General features: G+C 37.5%; 1 long non-coding RNA gene across 1 annotated transcript; it reads right to left on the bottom strand.

Moving 5' to 3' along the window:
• Nucleotides 1-287: 287 nt before the first annotated feature.
• LOC308559079 lies at nt 288-26,984 on the bottom strand. Its single transcript, XR_013999100.1, has 3 exons — nt 26,952-26,984; nt 10,352-10,498; nt 288-3,340 (listed from the first exon to the last, which is right to left on the bottom strand). It is a non-coding gene; the product is annotated as an uncharacterized lncRNA (long non-coding RNA).
• Nucleotides 26,985-27,921: the final 937 nt, after the last annotated feature.

The following is a 27,921-nucleotide window of genomic DNA, read 5'->3' on the forward strand; positions in this document are numbered from 1 at the left end:
GTCTTGTCCCCAGGTCTCTGGCACAGATGACGCTTCCCTCCTCCAGCATTGCCAGGTAATTCCCACTGAAGTCGTTCCTTGGAGTGGGCTTCTACCAGCACAGAGCACACAACTCCCAAAGAAGTTTTTCTAAAAAAAACTGTCAATGTACGAGAAACATTTTCTAATGCATTGTCCCAGCACATTCTGACAAAGGTAAAATCATGACACTTGTACAAATATACAATAAATATGTCAAATATTTTATTTAATGTATTAATTAATAAGAGAATAATTAAGGTGTTACAACCAGTTCAAAAAAAGAAGCCAAAACACGGACACATATATAAGTAATCTAGAATGCTGAAATGAATTTTCTAATAGATGCAAAACTGGCCTCTACCACACAAAACTCATTTGAAGTACAGTAGTCCCTCCCTTATTAGCAGTTTCAATTTCTGCAGTGTCTGTTATCCGCTGTCAACCAAAGCCTGAAGATGATTATGTCCCTCTCCTCACTTTATCTCATCAGGTAGACATCACGTCATCTCACATCATCACAAGATGGGTGAGTACACTACAATAAGATATTCTGAGAGAGAGACGTTTATATAACATTTGTTACAATATTTTGTTATAATTTTTCTATTTTATTATTAATTATTGTTAATCTCTTATGCTGCTTAATTTACAAATTAAATTTTACTGTAGCTATGCATGTTTAGGACAAAACATAGTATATGGCCCTAGCCAGTTTGGCTCAGTGATTAGAGCATTGACCAGGGGACTGAAGGGTACCGGGTTCGATTTTGGCCAAGGGCATGTACCTCAGTTGCAGGCTTGATCCCCAGCCCTGGTCAGGGCTCGTGCGGGAAGCAACCAACTGATGTGTGTCTACCACATCGATGTTTCTTTGTCTCTCTCTCTTCCTTCCACTCTCTCTGAAAAGCAATGGAAAAAATGTGCTTAGGTGAGAATTAAAAAACACACACGCAAAAAAAACCAGTATATGTAGGGTTTGGTTTCAGGCATCCACTGGGAGTCTTTGAATGTATCCCCATGGATAAGAAGGGACTGCTATACTGTTTTCTACAACTGCAGAATGTAAAATAGCTCAGTTAAAGAAAATAAAAGGTGAAAACCCTGTAGAAAAACATAACTTGGGTAAGTACACTAGATAACACCTAGTGTTCATTGAAAATAAACCCAGTAATCTTTTTTAGCTCATTTCAAAGATTTTCTGTAACAATCTCTTTCCTCCCACTTGTGATCATAATAATCTCAAAAATGATTTCTGCTTACATAAAAAAGGGCTAGTCTCATTATGTTTGGCCTAATTATTTACATGTGTGTAGCAGGCATTAATTAACCACACAGGCCTCCTTGAGATTGCTTTGCAAATCTACAGTAATACGATTTTGAACAAATATGAAGGCCACCATATTAACTTCAGTCTGGAAGTTTTCGTAAGGAATCTTGGGCTAAATGTCTAAAAGTCTCTCTTTTGCAATCCTGAGGTTATGAAATGAAGCCCAGAAAATTCCCTTCACCATATTACACCTGCAATATCTACAAATTTGGGTGGATTTCTTTCTTGAGGTCCCTAAAATTCTCTTAGGTTCTGGCCTAAGTAAACTTCCTTACCAGCTGTGAGACTGGGATCCTCTAAACGAGGCACCAAGCTAAGGAGGTTTCCTTAGGAGGTTTTGTAGGCATTTCTTCCATAAGTAAAGTCAATTTCTTTTCTTAAAGTGGTTTATCCCACTTGATTAAATAAGCATCATTCTCAAATATGACACTCCAACTAGGGCCTTGGTTTCACAATCAATTTGTCTAATATTCTGGTAGGGAAGAGGACAGGTTCTTTTATTTCTTTTTTTAAATCGATTTGAGAGAGAGAGGAAGGGGGGGAGAGAGAAACATCGATTTGTTGTTCCACTTATTTAGCATTTATTGTTTGATTTTTGTAAGTACCCTATCCAGGGACTGAACCTGCAACCTTGGTCTTTTGGGGGAGACGCTCTAACAGATTGAGCTACCCAGTCAGGGTTAGAAGACAACAGATTCTTACTGAATATTTGCAATTACTTTACCATGAAAAGTAAGGAGACTCAGAAAAGTTTGTATTGCATTTTTTAATTTTTTTTTTTTTTTTTTTTTTTTGAGATACAGTTCATCTTTTTTAAAGTATATGATTCAGCAGCTTTGGGCATTCACAAAATTATGCAAACATCACCACTGTATAATTCCAGAACACTTTCATCACTCAAAAAGGAACCTTCACATCTATTTGCAGTCACTCTCCATTTCTCCTTCCCCCAGCCCTCGGCAAAAACTAATCTATTTCTGTTTGAGGGAATTTGCCTGTTCTGAAAATCTTATATAAATTGAACCACACAATATGAGGCTTGTTGTGTCTGACTTTTTCCACTTACCATAATATTTTCAAGGTTTATCCATGTTGTAGAATGAATCTGTACTTCATTTTTGTGTGTATGTCTAAATAAGATACCATTGTTTCTTAATCCTTTTAATACAGTATGTTTATCCACTCATCAACTGATGGCCATTTGGGTTGTTTTTACTTCTTTGGCTATTATGAATAACTCTTCTATAAACATTTGTGCCCAAGTTTTTGTGTGTACAGGTATCTTCATTTCTTTTGTGCATATACCTAGGCGTCATATGATAACTCTATGTTTAGTTTTCTGAGGACCTTCCAAATTGTTTTCCAGTGATGCACCATTTCACATTCTCTCTAGCAATGTATGGTTCCAAGGCCTCTACATCTTCACCCACACTTGTCACTGTCTGTCTTTTTTATTATATCCAGTGAGTGTAAGGGGTATCCATTGTGAGTTTGATTTGCATTTCCCCTAATGACTAATGATGTTAAGCATCTTTCCATGTGCTTATTTGCCACTTGTACATCACCCTTGGAAATTAGAAAGGCTGTGCTCCCAAAGACCCAAGAAAATGAAAAGACCACCAACAGAATGGGAGAAAAAATAATATAAAATATGATATTTGCAAATCATATACCTGATGAAGATCTAATATATTAAAAAAGTCTTATTATTCAACAACAAAAATCAAGTAACCCAATTTTAAAATGTTCAAAGGATCCTAATAAGTAAAATTCTTAAGACTATCTTGATGGTTAAAATGGTAAATTTTATGTTATGTATATTTTATCGCATTTTTTAAAAAGAATAATACTTTGAGTTTTCTGGGAACCAAGAAGATTCTTTTCCTTGCAATATGTCTGAACTGAGTCTCTCCATAGCAGGTATTTTCTCCATGTGTTCATCAAACCCAGGATGTGAGAGGAATGCTGGCACCGAGAGAGTCCCAGGGAGGGCTGGAAAGAGAAGTGAGAGGATATCAAGAAATCTTCCCAAACCAAGGCCTAGCAAAATATAGCAGATCAATAAATATTTGTAGAATGAATTACTGAACTACTTCTGATCATCACGTATCACTGTTTTCATAGTTGAAACACTGATCCTTTCAAACCCAGTATTTATCCTGCTTCTCTGATCCACCAGTCAGGGATCAACCCATCATAAGCCTTGAGAGAGAAATTTTCTTGGATTCCATTTGGAAGGGAAAGTATTCAACTAGTTCCTGTACGAAGGATTAATGTGAGAGACTGACTTACTCCCATCTCCTGCAAAGATTAGAAAAATGTATCTGAGCCTCCAGGAATTCTCTTATAAATTCTGTGTGCACGTCTCATGGCAGTAACCTTCCCTTCCAATCTGGCAACAAGTACAGTTTAACATAAAAATATCAGAGGAAAACAAAGGAGATATTTTCTGTTCTCAGTGACTCCACAAAGAACACAGTTATGTTCTAAGAAATTCTTAAAACAGAGAGCAAAAACCTTAAAACTCACAAAGAAACCCCCAAAGATTTCCCAAATGCACTAACATATTCAAATAATGCAAATCTGACACCAAGTGGTAAAAAAAGGTATAAGTTCTTTGGCTAAAAAATTCTATAGCCCCAAAATTTTATATAGTCAGTGTTATGTTGCTAAGACTCGCTGTCAATACCATCTTCCCTGTAATTATTTTTTTTAAAAGAACATTAGCATTGCTCCCTACATTGGATTGCTATGAGAATTTAAAAAGTTAATAAAAGAAAAAGAACATTTTAATACTTGGCATACAATAAGTCCTAAGTAAATGCTAATTCTTGTTATTGCCTAATTTCATGGCTAGGTGACAGGAACACTGAACAAGTTGTGTTTATCCTAAAGATGCAGCAGTGAAGAAAGGAAACAAAGCAAAAAACACAAATGAAGCGTTACCAGGTGCTATGACAGACATGTTTAGGAAAGGCACACAAAACAGAGAAATCAATTCCTTCTCTAAAAATTGCTCCTTCCTCAGATACAGACCTTGAGCAACTATATGAGCAATCTCTGACCCTCTCATTGGCCATGCGTGATTGACCTGGGTGACACCTGTCTCAGGACAGGCCCATCAAAATCTCTTCTAGGAATTTGGATTTGAAATTTCAATACATCTGTTAGTGTGAGGTGTCCACTTGAACCAAGGATGTAAAGTATTGTGTGATAAGGTTGTCGTGTACATAGAGAACTAGGAAAAGCCTGCCCACAGAGAAAAACAAGACAGAAGGACAGAGAGAGGCAGAGATGAGAGAGTCCATGTGTCTCTAGGGAAACTGAAGGATCTTCTTTTGAAGAGGAAGCTGTCTAAAGTCCTAATGGTTTTCCAACACTTGGTTCAAAATCTAAAAGTACCTGTAATGCACCCTGCCCTGACTTTTTTAATTTTTTAAATATATCTTTATTGATTTCAGAGAGAGGAAGGGAGAGGGAGAGAGAGAGAACTGAAACATCAATGATGAAAGAGTCATTGATCAGCTGCCTCCTGCCCCCCTACTGGGGATCTAGCCCACAACCAGGACATGCGCCCTGACCGGGAATCGAACTGCTTGATCTCCTGGATCCTAGGTCGATTCTCAACCTCTGAGCCACGCCCGGCCGGGCCTACTCTGACTTTTTAGAGATATCCCCATATCAGTAAATTTGCCCTCCTTGCTAAATCTTACCTTAAGGAATTTGTTGTTTTTCACTAAAATAATCTTAGCTTAGACACTAAAGAAGCTGAAACATTAACTTCCCACCCAATATGTCCTCAAATAATTCAAATTTTATTCTTTTAAATATTTGGCTACCACTGCTACATAATGTTATTTTATGCTATGAATTAGATCTTGCTTTTCACCACAGAAGTGACTGTATTTAGTAGGATGCAAAGGTTATCAATCTTGATTCTTTGAGAGGAAAACAAATTTATGTAAACCTACAAAGAAAACAGCTCATTTGCTTTTAATATTTTACAAATATTGTATAATCATTTTGCAACATATATGTGTATCAAATCCTCACATTTTACACCTTAAACTTACACAATGCTATGTCAGTTTTGTCTTTTCTGTTTCTTTAAAAAATTTTTTTCAAGTACAGTTCACATTCAATATTATATTAGTTTCAGGTGTATATAGCACAAGTGGTTGGACATTTATATAACTTACAAGGTAACTTCCCCCCAATAAGTTTAGTACCCACATTATGTCAGTTTTATCTTAATAAAGCTGGAGGGAATACTTTATGATAAAAAATACTAAAAAATAAATGACAATAAATAAAAACTTACAACTATTTAACCTGAACATTTTAAATTGATGAAATTAACATATGGGCAAAATATGCAAGTATGCCCTACAAGCACAAATATATTAAGGTGTAATTGACAGAAGAAAAAAAAAAAACCTCATCTGTGTATAGATCAAGCAAGAAAGGTTAAATTCCTGGCAACCAGCTCTCTACAGCTTATGCATGTGTACTATGGTCATTATATTTAAGAAAAAATATATATCAAATTTTGTAAGTAATCTTTAAATTTAAAACACACAGAAAGTTTTAAGAAAGAAATCATCTAAAGCAACACCACCAAAAGATATTCCCTTTGTCTATTTTCCTCCTCGAATATAATTTTTACACAGATCATTATAAATTTACAAGTCTTTGCCTTGCTCTTTTCCTAACAATTTCTGAACATTTTCCTCATTATTAAGCAATCCCCCAAAATATCACTTTTGATAATTGAAAGATGAGGGGTGATAGGAAAAAAAGAGAAGCTGACTGTACAATCTGAGCCATGTTCAGCTATCCCAAGTACCCTATTTTTAAGATGCTCTCATGCTATATAAAAACTTTTAGAGACACAAATCTCTAGGCCAGGTGTGGTAACTTTCCACACACACACACACACACACACACACACACACACACACACACATTCCTCTATGACATGCCTCAACAGGAATAACATGCAGGGCCCCAGGGGTGGGAGAGAAAGACAAATGAAAAGAATCAGGAAGCCAGGTAGCTGGTAACTATTCAACTGCAACGATACCTTCAAAATTCTAAGGAAGATTCATTTCTACCCTAAAATTACATACCCAGCCAAACTTCCAAGCAAGTTGAAGATAAACAAATGTATCTTTAGACATTTACTATCTAAAGGAACTGATCTCCCTTTCACTATTTGTATTAGTTACTTATTGCTGCATACTAAATTCCCCTATAACTCAGGAGTTTAAAGCCACACAAACATTTACTATCTCCCAATTTCTGTGGGTCAGAAACCCAGGGGTGGTTGGGGGTTCTAGCTAAGAGTCTCTTCTGTGTTGGCAAGTCAAGTTGTCAGCTGGAGGTGCAGTGATCTCAAGACTCCACTCAGGCCAAAGAATGTGCTTCCAGGGAATGTGCTTCCAGGATTGCTCACGTGGTTGCTGGCAAGTCTCAGTTCCCTGCTGGCTGCTGGTAGGAGATCTCAGTTTCTCAGTATGTGGGCCTCTGCATAAGGCTGCTCACATCAAGGCAGCTTACTTCCCACAGAGCAAATAATTTGAGACATAGAAGCCAGTTTCCCAAAACAGAAGCTATAATCTTTTAAAACCTAATCTTAGATGTGAGATACCATCCCTTCTCCGGTTACTATTGTTTTTAGAGAGGACTGCACAAGGATGCGGATACCAGAAGTGTGGATGGTTGAGGGACATTTTGGAGGCTGGCTACTTAATACCCTTTCCCTAGGAGGTCCTGGAGGATTGTTTATTCCACCAAACAAGGAAGTAAACCAAGAATTAGGAAGATGTGAGATCCAGGAAAAAGAGAGAAAGGGAAAAGGAATGCCTAAGAAATCAGTGAAGTGAAAGACCCAGGTTGACAGTTGAGGCCAAGACCAGAAGCAACCGATAGAGATTGGAATGGGATGATGGAGGTTTCCAGGAGGGCTGCCACTAAGAAGAACATGAACAAATAAGTTGGGAAGCGAGGGTGAAGTGGTCTGAACATATTGTGCTAAGAATTCTACTTCTAGCAAAATTTGAGGGGTAGATTTGCAAAAAACATATTAAAAGCTAAGCAAACAAAATCAGTGTTTAACTTTGAGTAATCACATAAATTATAAAAGAAAGGAAGTAAATCCTACTATACCACATGAATAAAGTTATAATAGTTAAAAACTAGACATTGAGCCTGGCTGGGTGTGGCTCAGAGACTGAGCACTGACCTAGGACCCAGGAGATGGTGGTTCAATTCCCGGTCAGGGCACATTCCGAGGTTGCAGGTTCCATCCCCAGTCGGGGGCATGCAGGAGGCAGCCGATCGATGACTTTCTCATCATTGATGTTTTTTTTTCTCTCTCCCTCTCCTTTCCTCTCTCTGAAATCAATAAAGATATATTTTTTAAAAACCTGATAATTTTCGAAATGCCATTACAAAACAAGCAAAAATGGGTGTTATTAAAATTGTTCATACAGAAATTTAAGTAATGTGATTTTAGTTGACCAAAAAGAGGACTTGCTCATTATACTATTAAAGTACAATTCAAGCATTTTAAAACTCATTCCCAAATGATAATTCATTGGGGGGAAAAAACCTCAAATTATGTTGATTTTTAATACTTTGGAATAGTCACATTTTTTGCTTATCTTCTTGGATGTAACAGAATTTTTTATTCATTTTGATACATTAAAAATGGTTTGTTTCGAAGGAGGGAAGGAAGGAAGGAAGGAAGGAAGGAAGGAAGGAAGGAAGGAAGGAAGGAAGGAAGGAAGGAAGGAAGGAAGGGAAATGAGGGATAGAGGAAAGGAGGAAGAGAAGATGAAAGGAGGGAGGGAAGGAAAACGTTTCAGGGAATACAAATTCTTGAGTGTAGATAAATTCATTTCCAAAGAAAACCTCTCTGCCATCCAGCTAATTATTCCCCTGCCTATCTAAACAATCAAACCTCAGTAAATTAGAACTCAAGCAAAATCCACTAGCCAAAAACTAACACTGTGTTCCTTGCCCAAATGCTGACCTCAAACAATACAATACAGTTGTGTAAGATACAAAATGTTACACACAGTAAGCCACAGGCACTGGAGTTTCACTTATTGCCAGAGCCTTTGGAGTCACTGGGAGTCTTGTTTATTCATAGATCTAATTACTGTTTTCTTAAAAATCAAATGCAGATCTTAAACTCTTTCCTTTCTCTTCCCCTTCCCCCTTACTATCTTTCCCCCTCCTGGTCACTTCCTACCCTGTTCCTTTCCCTTCCAGTCCCCTGGCTGTGCAGGGCAATGAGGAGGTGAGGGGATGTTGTGCACAGGCGCATTAGTGTCGGTGTCCCAGGACACAGGATGCAAAGCAGGGAGCGGGAAGCCATGAGGAGTCTCATCAGTGGTGTGGACACTGGCACCAAAAGACGCAGGAGGGGGGCGCGGGGGTTGCATGGAGATGGTGGGTGAAGGAGACAATGAGACTGGGAGGTTGATACAATGATAAAATAATAAATCCATCGAGACAATCAGCAATAATACTGAAAATAATGACAGCCTGATCTCTCACTGTTGGAGAAGTTAATTACATACATGGAAAGAGAGAAGACCAGAAAAGACCTTGACATGTTGAACTGGAATTGGAGGAATCAGTCTAAAGGTAAGGTTTTAAGATTTTTTTCACTGTAGCTATATTGAGACTGTTCCTTCCTCAGTGGGCACCTGAGCCAGCTGGCACTTATGACAGTGCGTAGAAAAATCTTAGTAACAGTAGAAAGGGGTAAAAAATATTTTTCTCTTATAAAAGAAAAAAAAAAACAAGTGAAAATTTAATTTAAAAGAAAATAAACAAAATAATAAAACATTGTGCTTATTTAAAATTATCCAGAGAGTATAAAAATCAATGCAAATATAACTTACATTAGTGTATGTATATGCAATGAACATGTAATAATTCAGGATATATGCAATGTGTTATAAAATATACTTCAGTGTACATGTTAAGCTGGTAAAAATAATAGGAAAAAGAGTGTACAGATAGAGCACAAGAAAAATCCTCCAGTGGAAATTGAAAGCAACATTTTGTCTAGCAGTTAAACTGCACAGCTGGTGCCTTTGGATGAATAAAAAGGAAAAATACTTTTAAAGCCTAGTGATTTTTTTAGAAGGCTCTTTAAAAACTCCAGTTTTTTAAAAACATTTTTTTGTATGAACTTGAAACCACATGTTTTCCATTTCCCCCATAGATTTAATAATGCCAGCCAATATTACAATAAGACTTTTACTTCAAAATTTGAAAAGACATGACACTGAAAATCATATATTATGATTAGGGAAAAATAAAAAGCATGTGGGGGGAAAAGAACTTTACCAATAATTCAAATATATTATAGAATAACAATAATCTTATCTGAGTAATATCCTTGGAACAAAAGACCGTTAATGGGATAAAACAGAAAGCACAAAAATAGACCTTGTTATAGAATTTAATATAAGATAAAGGAGGAATTTCAAATCAGCTAGAGAAAATGTTAAAGAAATATGGCAATTTGTGATTTACCTCACCCTATATTTCCAAATGAAATTCAAATAGATTGAACACTAGGACTTTAAAAAATCAAAACCAAAGGGGAAAAAAATCCAGAAAATAAAAGTAAACATGTCAAACATCTGATGAAACTCGTTAAAAACATAAGCAACATAATCTGACAATATAAAAACATTACACATATGCACCTAGAAAAATTAACTGAAATGTAAAAGAAGGTAACAGACTGGAAAAATAATTTTGACATCAAGATGACAGAAAAGGGGTATTTCTTTACAAAAAATTCATACAAATCAATAATAAAACCACAAAGCACATCAGCCAGTAATTCTCAAATGGAGAAATAAAAATACCCAATAAAAAGTCAGAAAAATATTCTCACAATTAGTCAAAGAAATTCAGTAATTTAAAAAGCAACAGTTCTGCCCGGCCCAAGTGACTCAGCAGTTGAGCACTGACCTAGGATCCAGGAGATCATAGTTGATTCCGTCAGGGCGCATGCCCTGGTTGTGGGCTCGATCCCCAGCACGGGGCGTGCAGGAGGCAACCAATCAATGATTCTCAGCATTGATGTTTTTCTCTCCCTCTCCCTCTCCCTTCTTCTCTCTGAAATCAATAAAGACATGTTAAAAAAGAAAAAAACACACACAACAGTTCTGTATCAAAAAACAGGACAATATTTATGGCAGACTCTATTTTTTTTTCTTTTGATTGAACCACCAGCTTTTGGTGTATGGAATGACACTCCAGCTGAGCCACCCCAGCAGGGCTGACCTGGCATTCTTACACAGAGGTGCCAGCTACAGAGTGGAGCTGGAGAGGGAGGCCCCTGATTGTTGCCGATGCCTCGATTGCTGGTGGCCTTCACCATCCCTCCTGGCAGCAAACATGTGCAAGAGGGTTAATTGGCATCCCCCCAATTAACTGCCTTGCTATACTCATGCCCTGACGGAGTCCTCTCTTACATTGACTCTAACCTCAGCCATGTGACTTGTTTTCAACAATGAGACATTAGCAAGAGTGATGCAAGCAAAAGCTTGATAACAACTTGCATACTGGAACTTGTCTTCTTGAAACACTCCCTCTTGAAAATAATCTGCCATCATAGAAAGAAAATTAAACTGGACCATTGAATGATAAGAGGCTATATTGAGACCCTAGAGGAAGAGAGGTCATCTCGGACGTTTCATCTCTTGCTAAGCTCCCAGCTCAATGAAGCCACATGAGGGATCTCAGCTATACCATGTAGAATAGAACCTCCTAGTCAACTCATGAAATTACGAGAAATAAGAAATCAGCCCTGGCTATGTAGCTATTTAGAGCATTGTCCCAATATGCCAAGATTATGGGTTCAATCCCCAGTTAGGGCACATACAAAAATCTGCCAATGAATGCGTAAATAAGTAAAACAACAAATTGAGGTCTCTTTTTCATTCTCCTCTCACTCTCTCTCTCAAATCAATAAATAAAAATTTTAAAATAAGTAATCATCATTGTTTTAAGCCACTATGTTTGGGGGTAGTTTGTCACAGAGCAGGGGATAAATGATATAATTTTTTTTGCATGTCACCAAAACAAAATTAAAATAAAATACCATACATTAAACTAAAAAGCTTCTTCAGAGCAAAGGAAATGATCCAAAAAAATGAAAAGGCAACCAGCCAAATGGTAGAAAATATTTGCAAAGCATATATCTGGTAAGGGTTAATATCCAAAATATATTTTTAAAAACTCATACAATAGCAAAAAGACAAACAATTTTAAAATGAGCAGAAGATCTAGGTATTTTTCCAAAAAGGCATATACAGCGTGTTCCAAAAAAATGTATACACATATTTTAGCTGATAGCTCAATTGACTTTTCTTTCTTTTCAGATTTAACCCATTGGAATGAATAATTATTCAAAGTGTGTATACATTTTTAAAATGAGATAGTATATGTGGAAGTTCTCTACTTTTAATTTATTTATTTAGTCTTTACCCCAGGATATTTTTTCCATTGCTTTTCAGAGAGCATGGGAGGGAGAGAGAGAGGGAGAAAATGTCAGTATGAGAGAGACACACCAGTTGGTTGCCTTCTGCATAAGCCCCAACCAAGGTGGGGACCCAGCTTGCATCTGAGGCACACCCTTGACTGGACTCAAACCCTCAACCCTTCAGTCCAAGGGCTGACGCTCTAACCACTGACCCAACCCAGCCAGCGCTGGTGTGTATACATTCCTGGGGACACCTGTAGATGGCCAACAGGTACATGAAAAGGGGCTCAGCATCACTAATTATTAGGGAAATGCAAATTAAAACCATAATGAGGTATCAATACAGACCTGTTAGAATGGCTGTTATCAAAAAGACAAGAAATAATTAGTGTTGGTGAGGATGGGAGAAAAGGGGAACACTTGTGCACTATTGCTGGGAATGTGAATTAGAACAGCCACCATGAAAAACAGTATAAAGTTCCCTCAAAAAACTAAAAATAGAACTAGCATATGGTCCAGTATTCCCACTCCTGGGTATGTATCTGAAGGAAATGAATACACTAACTGAAAAAGGAATCCTCACCCCCATGCTCGCTGCAGCATCATTTACAACAGCCAAGATGCAGAAACAAACGAAGTGTCCAACACCTGACGCGAAGATAAAGGAAATTGTGACACTAGTTAAAATTCTCTAAGTGTGGATGTTTCTTGTGTCAACAGTACCAGCAAACGGGTGCTAGATAACACACACAAGTAATCCAGCTAATGGAAATATTGATCTTTTAAAAATTATAATATATGGGTCATTGGGGAGAAAAAGGGACGTCTGTAATATTTTAAACAAAAATAAAATAAATAAATAAATAATAAATAAATAAATAAAATAAAAAATAAATTATAATAAAGTGATCTTCCAGCAAATACGAGTGTGCACACACACATGCGAGCACACACACACACACACACACACATGAGCCTATTGTGTGCTTGGCTGGAGGATTTTGAGAGCTGCGATTACTGAAGTTCCAGAACTCTAGAGAGGAGAGACCACATCCTGGCCTGTGGTAACTTACCAGAATTTGTGCTGATCAGTTCAGGGGAAACATTGCTGCAGGTATATTAAAACAAAATGTAACAAAAGAGAAAACCTCCGATGCTTTTGTGATCATTAAGAAACTATTCAGTATTAATTTAAAATTCACAGAAGTATACTGTAGAATGTTAGTCAATACAATTTTAAAATCCCATTAACATGTTAGCAACCAGTAAGATTATTTCGCTGAAGAAATTTTATATGTTGGGTGAGGTAATGCTGGTGTCTGCCAACCAAAGCACATTCTTCGTCTAGTGAAGGCTGATCCTCTGTTCATTTAATTGGCCGTGAATACTCAAGAGAATAATCACATTAATATTGATCACATTAATCACATCAGTAATAAAAAAAAAAAAAATACATCAGTATTAGTAATAGTCCCAACAGCTGTGAGCCTGAAGAATATTTGGTATTTGTTTATACATGTATATATGTTTTATGACTCATCCTATCACATGACACATTACAGCATGAACTCAACCATATAAGGCTGTCACTTTAAACCACCTAAATGGGTTTGTTTTTCAAAATACCAAAAGCCATGTTATACTACTATGTCATCTCTAATACCCAGGCATGGATATAGGAAAGTTTCCTAAGAGAATCCAACATTTTTGTGTATTTAAAGCACTTGGGTAGCACATATTAAGTAAGAAGTATGGCTGATTTTTAAAAAAACAAAGACCAAATTTCAATAAAAATAATATAAACATATAAATACAAATATACACACAAGAAGGTAGGTAGGCAGAATTCTTCTGAGTTTGTTCCATGGACATGCCACATAGTATTTAAAATAAGTTTTTGGCTAGGAATTTAATTTTGGTGACTAAAGGTTAAAGTCCTATAACAAAAAATGTTAGAAATATCTTAAAAATATAAGACTATGTATTAAGTTGTTTTGGTCATGCTGAGTAGCAGAGAAAACTTGATCTCAGTAGCAGTATATTAATCATTATAACATCATCTTTTTAAATAGCAAGATTACTGAAAAGTGTGTATTTAGATTCCTCTGGTGTTTTTATGCTAGAATTTTTGGTTCATCCAGTCAGATGAAAAACTATTAAATATCTTCTATGTTCAAGATACTGTACTGTGGAAAGATTCCAAGACTGTGGCAGATTGAGTGGAAGCTACACTGACACTCTCCCAGGACCAAACTGGAATTACAACTAAAATAGAGAAAAACCATCCTGAATAATCAACTGCAACTTAAGACGAGGTGGAGAGCACCCTTATAACCAAGGACCTAAAGTGGAGACCACATAGAGACTGGCAGGAAGTGCAGAGGTGTGAGAGGGCTGGCTGGGCACCCACAGGCTGCAGCTGAAGGTCCCGAGGGACATCTTAGTTGTGAGGGGTTCCCACTGAGAACTCTGGGATCTAACCCCCAAGCTGTGCTTCCCAGCCCAGAGCACCAGAACTGAGAAAGGTGCCCACATAACATCTGGCTGTGAAAAGCAGCTGGGTTTCTGTCAGCCAGGGAGAGACAGCTGGAAATGCAGGCACCCTTTTAAAGGGCCAATGCACAAAGTTTCATGTGCAGCCACTCACACTGGGTTCCAGCAGAGGGAGGGCAGAGTTGACTAGAGCGTTGTGAGAAGAATCTGGGGTTTTAGGCTCTGGAGATGGAGCTTAGAGATGGCCATCTGGATTCTTGTGCTGAGTCATTCCCCCATACTGTGGAGGACATCTTTCTGAGACAGACCTGGGCCAGCCAGGCAGCTTTTGCCTGGGAGGGAAGTAACTGCTCCACTTACTGGAAAACCTCTCACCCCACACTGTGGAGTTTACTTCTTGCTGTGGTCTAGAGCCTGATGCTCATTAAGAGACTAAGATCAATCAGCCTGCAGGCAGAGGTGAACTTCTGGGAACTTTGAGTCTTTTCCTGATCTGCTTTTGGACCTGGGCCTTGGAAAAGCAGACTTTGGTGTGCATCTTGGTCCTATCCAAATGCACCCAGCCCCTGCAGAGGGAACAAGGCGTGGATTGTTGATAGCTCCAAACAGGGTACTCAAGGCCAGTGACAAAGAGTGTCTGACATTGGCCTGCACCAAAGACCCTTTAAAAAGGCTAAGGGCCATAACAGATCTCTCTAATACATAGAAACCCAAATAGGGAGCCAAAATGGGAAGATAAAAAACCAAGCCCCAAATGAAAGAACAAGAGAAGTCTCCAGAAAAAGAGTTAAATGAAATGGAGATAAGCAATCTCTCAGATATAGAGTTCAGAATACTGATTGTAAGGATGCTTAACAGCATGAGAAAAGATATAGAAACTATGAAAAATGACCAGTCAGAAATGAAGAATGACATAACAGAAATAAAGAATACACTGGAAGAAATAAACAGCAGATTAGAGGAAGCTGAGGATTGGACCAACTAATTAAAAGACTGGTTAGAAAAAAATCACTCAATCAGAGATCCAAAACAAAAAACAATTAAAAAAACAGAGGACAGTTTAAGGGAGCTGTGGGATAATATAAAACATAATATTTGCATTATAGGAGTGCCAGAAGGGTAAGAGAATAAGCAAGGGATAGCCAACTTATTTGAAGAAATAATGGCAGAAAACTGCCCTACCCTGGCCAAGAAAAGCCACACAAGTGCAGGAGGCACAGAGAGTCCCAATAAAGAAGAACCTAAAGAGGCTCACATCCAGACACATCATCATTAAAGTGCCAAAAATTCAAGACAAAGAGAGAATCTTGAAGACAGCAAGAGAAAAGCAATCTGTTACCTACAAAGGAGCTCCCATAAGGCTGTCAGCTGACTCCTCATCAGAAACTCTACTGGCCAGAAGGGAATGGCATGAAGTATTCGAGGTAATGCAAAACAAGGATCTGAAACCAAGACTACTTCATCCAGCAAGGCTATCATTCAAAATAGATGGTGAAATAAAGGGCTTCCCAGACCAAAAAAAAAGGCTAAAGGAGTTTATTACCACCAAACCAGCATTGCAGAAAATGTTAAAGGGACTGCTGTAATAAGAAGAAATAGAGAGAGAAACATAGGTATAAAGGATTAAAATGGCAATAAATAAGGACCTATCAATAATAACCTTAAGGACTTTGAGGGAGAGATTAGCAGCTATACAGTCATAGTCGTGGACTTTAACACCCCACTGACTTCACTGGATAGATCTTCCAGACAAAAAGTCAACACAGAAACAGTGACTCTAAATGGCACACTAGATCAGATGGATTTAGTTGACATTTACAGAACATTTCACCCCAAAGCTGCAGAATATACATTCCTCTCAAGTGCACATGGGTCATTCTCAAAGATAGACCACGTGTTAGGACACAAAACAAGTCTCTACAATTCAAGGCGATTGAAATCATATCAAGCATCTCCGATCACAATGGCATGAAATTAGAAATCAACTATAGTAAAAACACTCAAAAACATTCAAACACATGTAGGTTAAACAGCATGTTATTAAACAATGAATGGGTTACCAATAAGATCAAGAAAGAAATAAAAAATTTCCTGGAAACAAATGAAAATGAACACACAACAATCCAAAATCTATGGGACACAGCGAAAGCAGTCATGAGAGGGAAGTTCATAGCACTACAGGCCTACCTCAAAAAGCAAGAAAAATTTTTAGTAATCTAACCCTACAACTTAAAGAATTAGGAAGCTCCCCTGTGAAGTTGCCCTGACCAGGGCTTTTGTTTGCTGGGAGTTTTTAAATTACTGCTTCAATTTCATCTGTTTTTATTAGCCTATTCAGGTTTTCTGATTCTTCCTGATTTAGTTTTACATGATCTCACTCAATGTGGAACCTAATAAACAAAATAGACTGAGGAACGAAATAGATCCAGACACATAGAAGCATGGAACAGACTAATGAACCTCAGTGGGAAGGCAGGGGTGAGGGAGTGGGTGGGAAGGGGGTAATAAAAGAACTTATATGCATATAGGCATAACCCATGGACACAGACAATAGTGTGGTGGGGTCCTGGGGGGGGGGATGTGGGGTGGAGGGGATCATTGGGGGGGGACAAGGGGATATCTGTAATACTTTCAACAAGAGATAAATATTTTTTTAAAGATTAAGAAAAAAAGATACTGTACTGTGGAAGACAGAGAAATCTTTAAAAATAATTTCTGTCCTTAAAGAACTTGCAGTTTAGCTTATTTCAAATTGTACCTTTTTGATGTCAGTTGATCATATCTTCATTTTTATTATCCTTTAAGAATAAAAGCTGGATTTTAAAAATAAAATGTAATATTATTTTTAGCATCAACTGTGTTTTGGTCAAAAAATGTTAAAAGGAAGTATTTTTGGAGAGTGTACTCTAAATACAGTAGAATTGAGATATGTTTTTAAAAATTAGAGGCACAACTATAACTTGAATGTGAGAATTAATGATGGTTTTGCTTATTGTTAGTCACAAGCAGAAAAGGCAATGTGCATGCATCATTACAAATCTATTACTTTAGACTGACAACTGAAATAAGTAAACACCTAGGGGCAATGGCTCAGTGACATTATTGTCACGTATGCAGTACATCAATTTAGAAGGGAGTAAGAACTACAGAAATGCCCAGAGAACTTTTCAGATGATCATAACACCATCAATCAAAGTTACTTTTTATTAGATAACATGTATACGCAAGATAACAAAAATCAAAAGTATAAGAGGTTACACATTCCCAAATAAATCTCCCACCTTAACTCCCCACTCAGCAGGACTGCTACCAGTTTCTCACAGCTAAAACAATCTCTTTTTATATGACTTTTCTTCTCCAAAATTTTTTCATCTTTCTGCACTTTCATTTCTGTTGCCTCGGACTTCAATCCACAAACTTATTCTATAGGTAGTCATAAAGAGGAGCATGCCATAAAGTTCATGCTCCAGAGGCTAATATAACTGATAATGGAGAAAATAAAATGGAATAAACATTGCTAAGAGAATCACTTAAAATGGAGTCAGGAGGCCATCAAGAAAGTGGGGCCAATGCCCATTTCATGTCTTATTTCTTGGAACTGTTATTAAGTTGCTGACCTGTTGCTAAGCTCAGCTCATGGCTAAACAAAAAACATCCTGGATCAAAGATTGCTACATGGACATAAATAAACTTTACACACTCGTCATCATGGTGACAAGACTATTTGCATTCTTGACCTTGAAAAGAACCAATCCATTTTGACAACCAGCATCCTCTACTTATATAATGGGCCTAACCAATCCCAACTGACCTAAACAACACACTTCATTTATATGAGGGAGCTTAACGAGAACAGCTCTACATTTTGACCTTTATAAACCTTGCCTTTCTTTCTTTCCTTCGAGGCACAGTTAGTTTGCAACCTGAACCTGTGTCCTGGATTGCAGTCCCTCCTTTGCTAAAGTAATCGCTTTCTTTTTTTTTCTTTTTTTCTTTTTAAAATATATATATGGTTTTAGTGTGTGTGTGTGTGTGTGTGTGTGTGTGTGTGTATTTAGAAAGAGAGAGGAAGGGAGAGGGCTAGAGAGACAGAAACATCATCAATCTGCTGCCTCCTGCAGGCTCCCTACTGGGGATCTACCCCGAAACCAGGGCATGTGCCCTGACTGAGAATTGAACCTCTCGGTTCATGGGTTGACACTCAACCCTTGAGCCACACCAGCCAGGCAAATAATTGCTTTTTATTCTTTATTACAGCCTAAACCTATTTCTTGTTAGCACAAATACAAAACTGCTAAAATTAGCCAATTTGTCAAGATGATGTTAATGGTCTTTGGATACGTTTTTCAATATGAAAGAAAACGTCTCACTCTTATCAAGGTGTATTTTCGGACTAGACTGTTTTACAATCACTATACTAGGGTGAGTGGGATTAACCCAATTGAGTTTTACAAATCAAGCACACCTTGGAACTAAGGTCAGCCCCAAGCCATGGTGGCTAAATATTGGGACAAAGTGAAAATGGACCTTGTTGAGTCACCCTCAGGGTCTAGGGGACCTAAATCTATATTTGACATTGGCACAAATTTGAAGAAGACACAGCTTACTTGATTCTTAACTTAGAAAACCAAAACAAAATATATGACCTGCCTAAGACTGTGAGGATAAGGTACATGTATCTATATAGGATTAGGCAAAGTTCTGTGGACTTAATAAAAAAGTACTTAGTGGATATAAAATTATTCTATATTACAATCTAGTGTTTTAAAATTTATTATTAAGATAGAGAAATCTCTTAAAGAAATAAGTTTTCAGCCCGGCCGGGCATAGCTCAGCGGTTGAGCATTGACCTAAGATCCAAGAGATCGCGGTTCAATTCCCAGTCAGGGCAAATGCCTGGGTTGCGGGCTCCACCCCCAGTAAGGGGTGTGCAGGAGGCAGCCGATCAATAACTACTCTGTCATCATTGCTATTTCTATTCTCTCTCCCCCTCTCCCTTCCTCTCTCAGAAATCAATAAAGATATGTTTTTAAAAAATAGACCAGGTTGATTAAAAGAAAAAAGAAATAAGTTTTCAGAAGAATACTAGTTTTAGTATATTACCACAAAGCCACTTAGCTTGGAAGACTGCTTGGACTCATGATTTGGACTTGACTAAGGTTGATTTAATTTTATATGATTATTAAACCATCAAAAAGAAATGCAAAAGATTAAACAAGGTATAATGGTACCAATTAGTGAAAGGGGTTCAGCCACAGAGTTACATCCTGAGTACTGCCACTGAAGTTAGAAGCCCAAGTCCATGATCAAGGGCTGATCCTATTACCACATGAGAAAATTTTTTTTACATTACAATGCACCATTGGCCCTTACTGAAATTTGAGTTCAGTAAGGTTGGCTACAGCCCACCAAATCTATAATATGTCCAGACTCCAAAAAAGAAAGTACTTAAATTACAAGATAATTTCACAAATATTTATTGAATACCTACTAAACATTCAACATCATGCCAGACATTGGAAAATAATCTATCTACTTTTACATTTGATTTTATTTCTCTGTTAGAAGTATATATACCCATTTTGAGGGAAGGTAGAGGTTCCTATGATGTTTTATTTAAATGGATCAACTATCTCAATAATACTAGAGAACTTGTTTTCCTAAATAGCACATTCAACTGTGAGCCAGGAAACATTTTCTCCCAATATGGAATTATTGCAGGAGGTTTTACATTATTACAGTGATTTTTTAAAGTCTTCTATAAATTTTTATTTCTTGATTGATTTGAGACAGAGAGAGGAAGGGAGAGAAAGAGAAACATCAATTTGTTGTTCTACTTATTTATGCATTCATTGGTTGATTCTTGTATGTGCCCTGACCTGGGATTGAACCTACAATCTTGGCATATTGGGATGATGCTCTAATCAACTGAGGTACCTGGCCAGTGATTTAAAAAACGAACAAACAAAAAAAAAACCCACACAACATTCTTAGGAATATTACTAGTTCATCTATAAACCCACATATTCTAGATAGCTTCTAAATCTTATTAAAGACACCAAAGGCAGCCTAACCTATGCACATGATTTAAAAGAAATAGGTCGGTAGTTAAAACTTTTTTCAATTAGGCTGATGTCATGATAACAGGAAGGAAGAAGGAAAATAGCACCCACATGCTGTTCTCCTATGTTTTCATGCCTGGCCTCAAGATAGACTACTCTCCCAATCCAGTTTCCTTTTCAGGGTATATGACTGGCGACTGACATGGTTTTAATGGCTCCTCCAGGAGTCATCCACATAGTCCTCTCTGAAGAAAGAGGCTAAAGAGGCAAGGTAGTGTCTTGGCGCCAGTGTTTGTAGCTATAGTTCAGATTTTACGTAAAACTCCCTGGCTTGGGCTATCAGAAGCAGCGCTTGCTCTACTCTACCAAGACGGTTATATAACAGGCAGGCCTTTGCCAAGTGAAGACACATTCAAAACCAAATACTTAAACACTTTATCTTACTTAGGATGACAAAGTTCAGTAACATGTAGAAAATAAAATACTTTCATGGGCATGAGGTGCTTGACCAATACAAATGTTCTCTAACTCACTATGTAATGCACGCCAACCCAAAGCATTTCAAACCAAATTATGACTTTTTCTCAAGAGGAGATAATCATAAACATTTTTAAAGTAATTTCTCATTAAAGGCCTGACACATCTCCCTTTTTATCTACCCAAATGAGACAATTTCACAAGAACCTAAGTCTCCAATTTACCACTTTATGGCTAATTCTGGTATTCTTAACATAATACTGTTTGCTTTTATAATACAATGAAACCAAGGCTGTAGTACATGCTAGTGTTATAGGTTTAATAGTGACCAAGTAAGTTTTACACCTTTAATAAACCAAGTTTCCAGTGTTATCTTTTCATGTACATGTAATACAATGTTAAGGTAAATCTAATTTTTCCACAATTATTTTCTAGATAAAGATATCACATGACTTAATCCAAGATAACTATTGACAGTTAAGTAGAGGTATATGAAATACCAACATCTGGCTGATGTTGTTTTTTACCTACAAAAACAGCAATTTAATTTGATTCCACCTAATTTCATGGTGGTTTCAAGGATAATGTATATAAACTTAATAAATATCATAGTAATAAATAGAAAAATAGAGGAATCAACTGCAATAATCTAGAATTCAGTTCTGACCAATATATAAACTTGTTTCCACATATCAAAGATTATAAACTTACATGATTTTCATAGCTAAAATTTTAAACCCTTAAGGATAGATAGGGCCTGACAAGTGAGAAAAAAATATACAAACTGGGAGAGTCCACAATGACCATATTTTTGTTTCAAGGAAAAAAATGTATTTTAAAAATTGAAAATAGTAAGATTATACTGTTAAACTTTGGAATTTTAAGGAAAATGTATTAAAAAAGGATTCATTTTTTTGTTAGCTTTAAATTATTTAAAAATACTGAAAAATTCTAGGAAAAAAGCAGCTTACCTATAATCCAAAACTACTTAAAATTCCCTAAAAAGGGAAAGAACCTCAAATCCCTTTCCTCTGAAATAGCATATACTAAACAGATTAGCTATATATATTTATAAATTAATTTTTATAAAAATAAAATCAAACTGGTTTATAACTTGCTTTTTCTTTTTAATTAATCGTGGATACTTTCCTGATCAGTACATAGATCTACTTCACTGCTTTAAATAGCTGCAAACCATATTATTAAATGGGAGCTCCATAATGTATTTGATCATATACCTGCCCCCGTAATATTTCTTTTTGTTATGTATTTCATTATGTATAATTGGTGAAAACACTGTGGCCCCTTTACACTGGATTGTGGGCTAAGGTTTGGTAAACTTTGAGGTCATCAAAGCATTTTCTTGAAAAACACAACTTAGAAAATAGCCTGCGTTTGTATTAGACCATGTTCTTGAATAATAAAAGAATCACGGAAAGAAAAGCCAGAAGAAACACACACACACACACACACATTACAGGATACGGTTGTTTGTGAAAGTGGGGTTCTTGGGACACCACCGGAAGAAGCATTTCTGGAGGCCCCACAGGAGGATGTGGTATAGTAGAAAGTTTTATTTCTGTGGAATAACACCCCTGGGTTTCCAAAGTCCCATTTCCTTTAGTCTAGTCACAGAAGAAGTATAGGTGGGGCGTCAGTAGAGCTAAAATCAGAGCAAGTGTCCAGAGTTTCCTTTCCATGTTGGAGCGGGGTCCAGTCCATCATCAGGCCAGCTTAGCCCGTGTTTTCCTGCTGCAGCGCATTAGTCCATTGCGTGTGGGGTCTGCATGGCCACGGGCCACACGGATGAATGCAAGAGAGCCAAGCGCTAAGGGCCGCATGTGCACCAAGAGCCCGAGAGAGGAACAAACAGAACATAAACGTGCCCTGGCTGGTGTGGCTCAGTGGTAGAGCCTCAGCCCCAGCACTGAGGGATGGTTGGTTTGATTCCCCATCAAGGGCACATCCTTGGGTTGCAGGTTGATCCCAGGCCCCAACTGGGGCCTGTGGGGGAGGCAACCGATCAATGTGGATTGATGTTTCTCTCTCTCTCCCCCACCCTCCCTTCCACTCTCTCTAAAAATCAAGGAAAAAATATCCTCCAGTGAGGATTAACAATAACAACAAAAAAGAGCGCAAAATCCTTTGTTAGGGGATTATGTATTCCCGAAGGCCTTCGAGCTTGCAGTGGCCATGCCCATTCTGGCCAACCATATCTGTCCCCAGGTGTGACTGACAGGCAGGTACCTTCCCTGGTTACCCCAACTTTACTGGGCATGCATCTATGTTCTCTTCGTTGGACCCCCTCCCCTTAATTTTGGGAACAAGCTGGTGTTCCCTGGGGAGTGTAGAATTGCAGCTTCCTGGTGAGGCTGCACAAATGGCATGCCTATAATATCTGACCTTCCCCTTGATTCTTTGCTATTATTAATAGCTGGCTAATTAACAATGGTAACATATATTCACACACATAGATGGAGAAAGAGGTGATTATCTCATGTGTTTATATTGTTGACTTAAGAAACCTCCAAACCTGAAGAGAATTTTTAAAAGTTTATTTGAGCCAAAACTGACAATTGCCCGGGAGCAAAGCGTCAATGGATTGAGAAAATGCTCCAGAGAATGGCAGTTTTGCAGTTTATTTTATACATTAAAATCAAAGGAGAAGGCATAAGGAAGGTTACATGAAATTCACTGATGGTAGATTACGGAGGCAGGAGAAAGCAAAGGGGGGAAATATCTGAGATTGAATGAAAGTAAAATGAAGACAAATACTTCTTTTGTACTGGTGAGGTATAGGATAGCTAATTAACATTTACAGTGCATGGAGATGGTATTTGGGCAACAGGGTAACAATGAGGGGGGTTGTGGTCCCTGCTTTGGAGGGACACTGTGTCCTGAAGGGTTTGTAGAAAAGGGGGTTACTCTGACATTCCAAAGGTATGCAAAAAGACAACAGACAGGCCCAGTTAAGGCAAAGATTGATCTTTGTCAAGAAATATATCATCCTAGGACATGACTACTCACCATAACTCGCCTTTATTTTTATTTTGTTTTTTAAAAAATATGTCTTTATTGACTTCAGAGAAAGGAAGGGAGAGAGAGAGCTGAAACATCAGTGATGAGCGTCGTTGATCTGCTGCCTCCTGCACACCCCAGAATTGACCGCGATCTGGATCCTAGGTCGACGCTCAACCGCTGCGCCACGCCCAGCTGGGCACCACGACTCGCTTTTAGTTAAGAAGTTTTAATTTCAGACCGTCTTATGTGGTTATTTTAGGTCTCTTAGTTTGTAAGGCCGCCGGCCTCCCCTGAGCTTGTCTGGCTTAGTATGTGTCTGCTTTTCCATCCATAATATTTATAATGGCACAATAGTAAGAAGAATGTGTGAGGAAACTAGTTATCCAATGAGACTTTTAACCTAATAAGGTGAAAGTGTTTAAAGTCCAAAACTCTGGCCCTGACCGGTGTGGCTCAGTTGGTTGAGAGTTGTCCCAAGCACTAAAAGGTTGCCAATTCAGTTCCCAGTCAGGGTTCAGGTTCGATTCCTGGTCGGGGTGCATGAGGGAGGCAATTAATCGATGTTTCTCTCACATCAATATTTCTTTGTCTCTCTCTTTCTCTCCCTCTCCCTTCCTCTCTCTCTAAAATCAATAAAAATATATATATAAAAAAATAAAGTCCAAAACTCTGAGAGCAAGTTACCCAAGTATTTTTTGTGCTTTGAGGATTTAAGACATTCTGAGCTACAGATGAGGTAAAATACCTTGGTAGCTTTAAAGGGTCAGGGGTTATTGCAAAATAAGAGCAGATGTTTTGTAAATAGAAAGGTTATCTTTAATAATCTCCTGTATGAGCAAGGCCCCTAATTCAGATTGTTCTAGGTAGTAGAAGGGCAGAAGTTTCTCCTGAGCCCACAGATAAAGTTGCCCTTAGCTCAAAACAATCCACAAACCGCAGCAGCACATCTTGAGGTGACTAGCTCAGAACTTCCAAATAGGTTAATATACCTTTGAAATAACCACTCTCAATAGAGCACATAATCTTGTTAACTATCCTGTAATCTAATCCCCACCTTGCTCTCTCCAACCTTCACGTAATCTTCCTTACCATTCTCTTCTTCATTTCAAATGCATAAAAGAAACTGCAAAACTGTCATTCTCCAGAGAATTTGAGATCTTGCTTCCTGGCAATTGGCAGTTTGGCTCAAATAAACTCTTACAAAAATCCTTCATAAATTTGGACATTTTTGTGTTAACAGTAGCATTGGCATTGCTTTTGAGTTTAGAAATTCAAATTACCTTGACGTACTGAATTAGATGGTATGAGAGGGAGCCCAGGAATCTGTTTCACAAGCACTCCACTTGATTCTTATGCTTGTTAAAGTTTGAGAACCACTGCCTCAGAGTTCAGCTAGACATGGTTTTCATATGAGCATTTCCATTAATGAACATGAAAGGATCCAGAGGCCATCTACAGGGTTAACACAACCATTAGGCAGAGGAGGCACAGTGCCTGGGACCCATGATACTTTTAAAGTCTTATAAAAAAAAGTCTTAATGTTGTTTCTTTTAAAATCAGAAGAAAAATTAACATGATGATAATAATAAATATATAATAATGAATCCAGCCTATATTGTATCTTTATTCCAAAGCAGCTTTAAAATTAACTAATGTAAAAATTTTAAAATATAGTTTTGTATATAGAACTCTAACTTTGGCTAAAAAATTGTTTAATATATTTCTTGTGGAGGAAGGACACCATGATGGCAAAGAAAGTCCTAATTGAGCCCTCAATACCTGAAAATTTGACTGTAAATTAATAAATGACGGCACCGGAGGTGCCTGGTAAGAACTATTATAAGAAATGTGGGTTATTTTGAGGACATGTTCATTTACAACTTAAAAAATATTAGCTTGAGTTGCACTTAAAAGTTTTAAATGTTCAACATTAGAATTTTAGTTACTAAACTGCCCACTAAAAATATCAGGGGAAAAACTGTGATGTGAAAGAGGGACAGAGAGCACTGACTAAAAGAACTAAAAAATTTAAAAAGAGCATAAAGCATGATAGTATTAAACATGAACAAAAACAAGTTCATCAAGGAGTCAGAAGTTGCCCTGGCTGATTTGGATCCGTGGTCAGAGGGTCGGCCCTCGGACTGAAGGGTCTCTGGTTCGATTCCAGTCAAGGGCATGTGCCTCAGTTGCAGGCTCCATCCTTAGCCTGGTGCCTCAGTTGCAGGCTCCATCCCTAGCCCAGTTGGGGCTCCTGTGGGAGGCAACCAATCGATATGTTTCTCTCACATCCATGATCAGTCTTTCTCTCTCTCTCTTTCTCTCTCCCTTCACTCTCTCTGAAAAGCAATGGAAAAAAGATCCTCGAGTGAGGATTAAAAAAAAAAGAAGTTGAAAGTTAACTGCAATATTATAATGTATAAATTATGTTAAAACAGAAACACATAGACTACTTATAATAGAAACATATATATTATTCTCATATAACACTTGTTAAAAAACAAAAATTCAACCTAGTAAATTTCAGATCTAATAAATAAAAAGGTTCTCTGAAAAGCTGTACAAAACAGAAGACTTTTATAGGTAAAAATAGGGCAGAAAGTTAAAAAGTGGGTTATTTCAGGCAAGGTTACCTTCTTTCATGGAAAGCAGTGAGTTTATCAGGCAGATAATCCACAAATGCTGACCAGGAAATTCCAGATTGATTGGTTTAAAATAATAATCCTGGCCCTGGCCTGGTGGCTCAGCTGGTTGGAGTGCTGTCCTGCACATAGGAAGGTTTCAGATTCTATCTTGTCAAGGAGTGTACAGGGATGGGGGATATTTCTCTTTCTCTCTCCTTCTCCCCCCCCCCCCCCCGCTTCCTCTTTCTCTCAATTCAACAAAAACATATCCTTGGGTGAAGATTAAAAATAAATGAATGAGCCAACAAAAACTGTGATGTGAAAGAGGGACAGAAAGCATTGACTAAAAGAACTGAAAGGAGAGGCTGAAATTGAAATCAGGTTAGGTATTAAGTTTTGGTTAGGCTTACCATAAGTGACTCCATTTCAGGTCTATTGTTTCTTTTTAACATATTGTTCATTTCACCTTACACAAGTGCACTTAGCTCTTCAAAAAACTATCAACCAGACATAACTTGCAGAACCTGCTGTTGTCTTCTGAAATTTGTATTTAGTCATGGCCTAGCTATATGCTTCTAAGTGTAGTGTTTAAAAGAACATGATTGATAATTGCAGTTTCAAAGAAATGTACTAAAATTGTTTATATAAGCAGTTTTATATAGAATATTTTAAATCTGGCTAAAATAGAGGAAACAACAGCTATGATAAAAAAGAAAAATTTGTAGCAGTAAACAGAGAGGAAGCTTTGCTACTATGTATCTGTTACCAACTCAAGTCTTCCTCCTGGCCTCCTCAAAACAGCTCAAGTTGTTTCAGCATTGGAATCTTCAAAATCAAGTCCCAGGTTGCCCCCTGGATTGCTGATCCTTTTTAGGGTATCTTTCCTAGATTTCTATCACAGTGTTACTTGGGGCAAAGACATTTTCTGGACCTCTCAGAAGACTGTATTAGATGATCTCTAAGAAGTCTGGGCTCTAGAATTCTTTGATTCTGAATTTTCCTTGGGAAAGGTTATTTTAAATATGTTGTATTCGTTTGTTTATTCATTCAGCAGGTAAACATTAACCTACTGGTGCAAGGCTCTAGACAAAAAGTGCATTGAAGATGAAGAGGGAAATGCATTCAAAGCCTCTGAAGTAAAAAAAAAAAAAAAAGATGAAGTATTTGAGGAACTGAAAGAAATACAAAGTGGTTGGGGATTAATTAAGGTGAAAATGCTGCAAGATGAGGCTAGTGAAGTAGGTGTGGCGGTGGCGGTGGTGAGGGTAGCTAGTAGATCAATTAAGATTTAGGATTTTTTCCCTAAGAGCCAGGGAAATCTGAATGGTTTTAAACAAGTGCTTTGATCTGATATGCATATTTATTATTTATTTATTTATT

Source organism: Miniopterus schreibersii (genome assembly GCF_964146895.1).
Source record: "Miniopterus schreibersii genome assembly, chromosome: 6".
In the NCBI taxonomy this organism is placed as follows: Eukaryota; Metazoa; Chordata; class Mammalia; order Chiroptera; family Miniopteridae; genus Miniopterus; species Miniopterus schreibersii.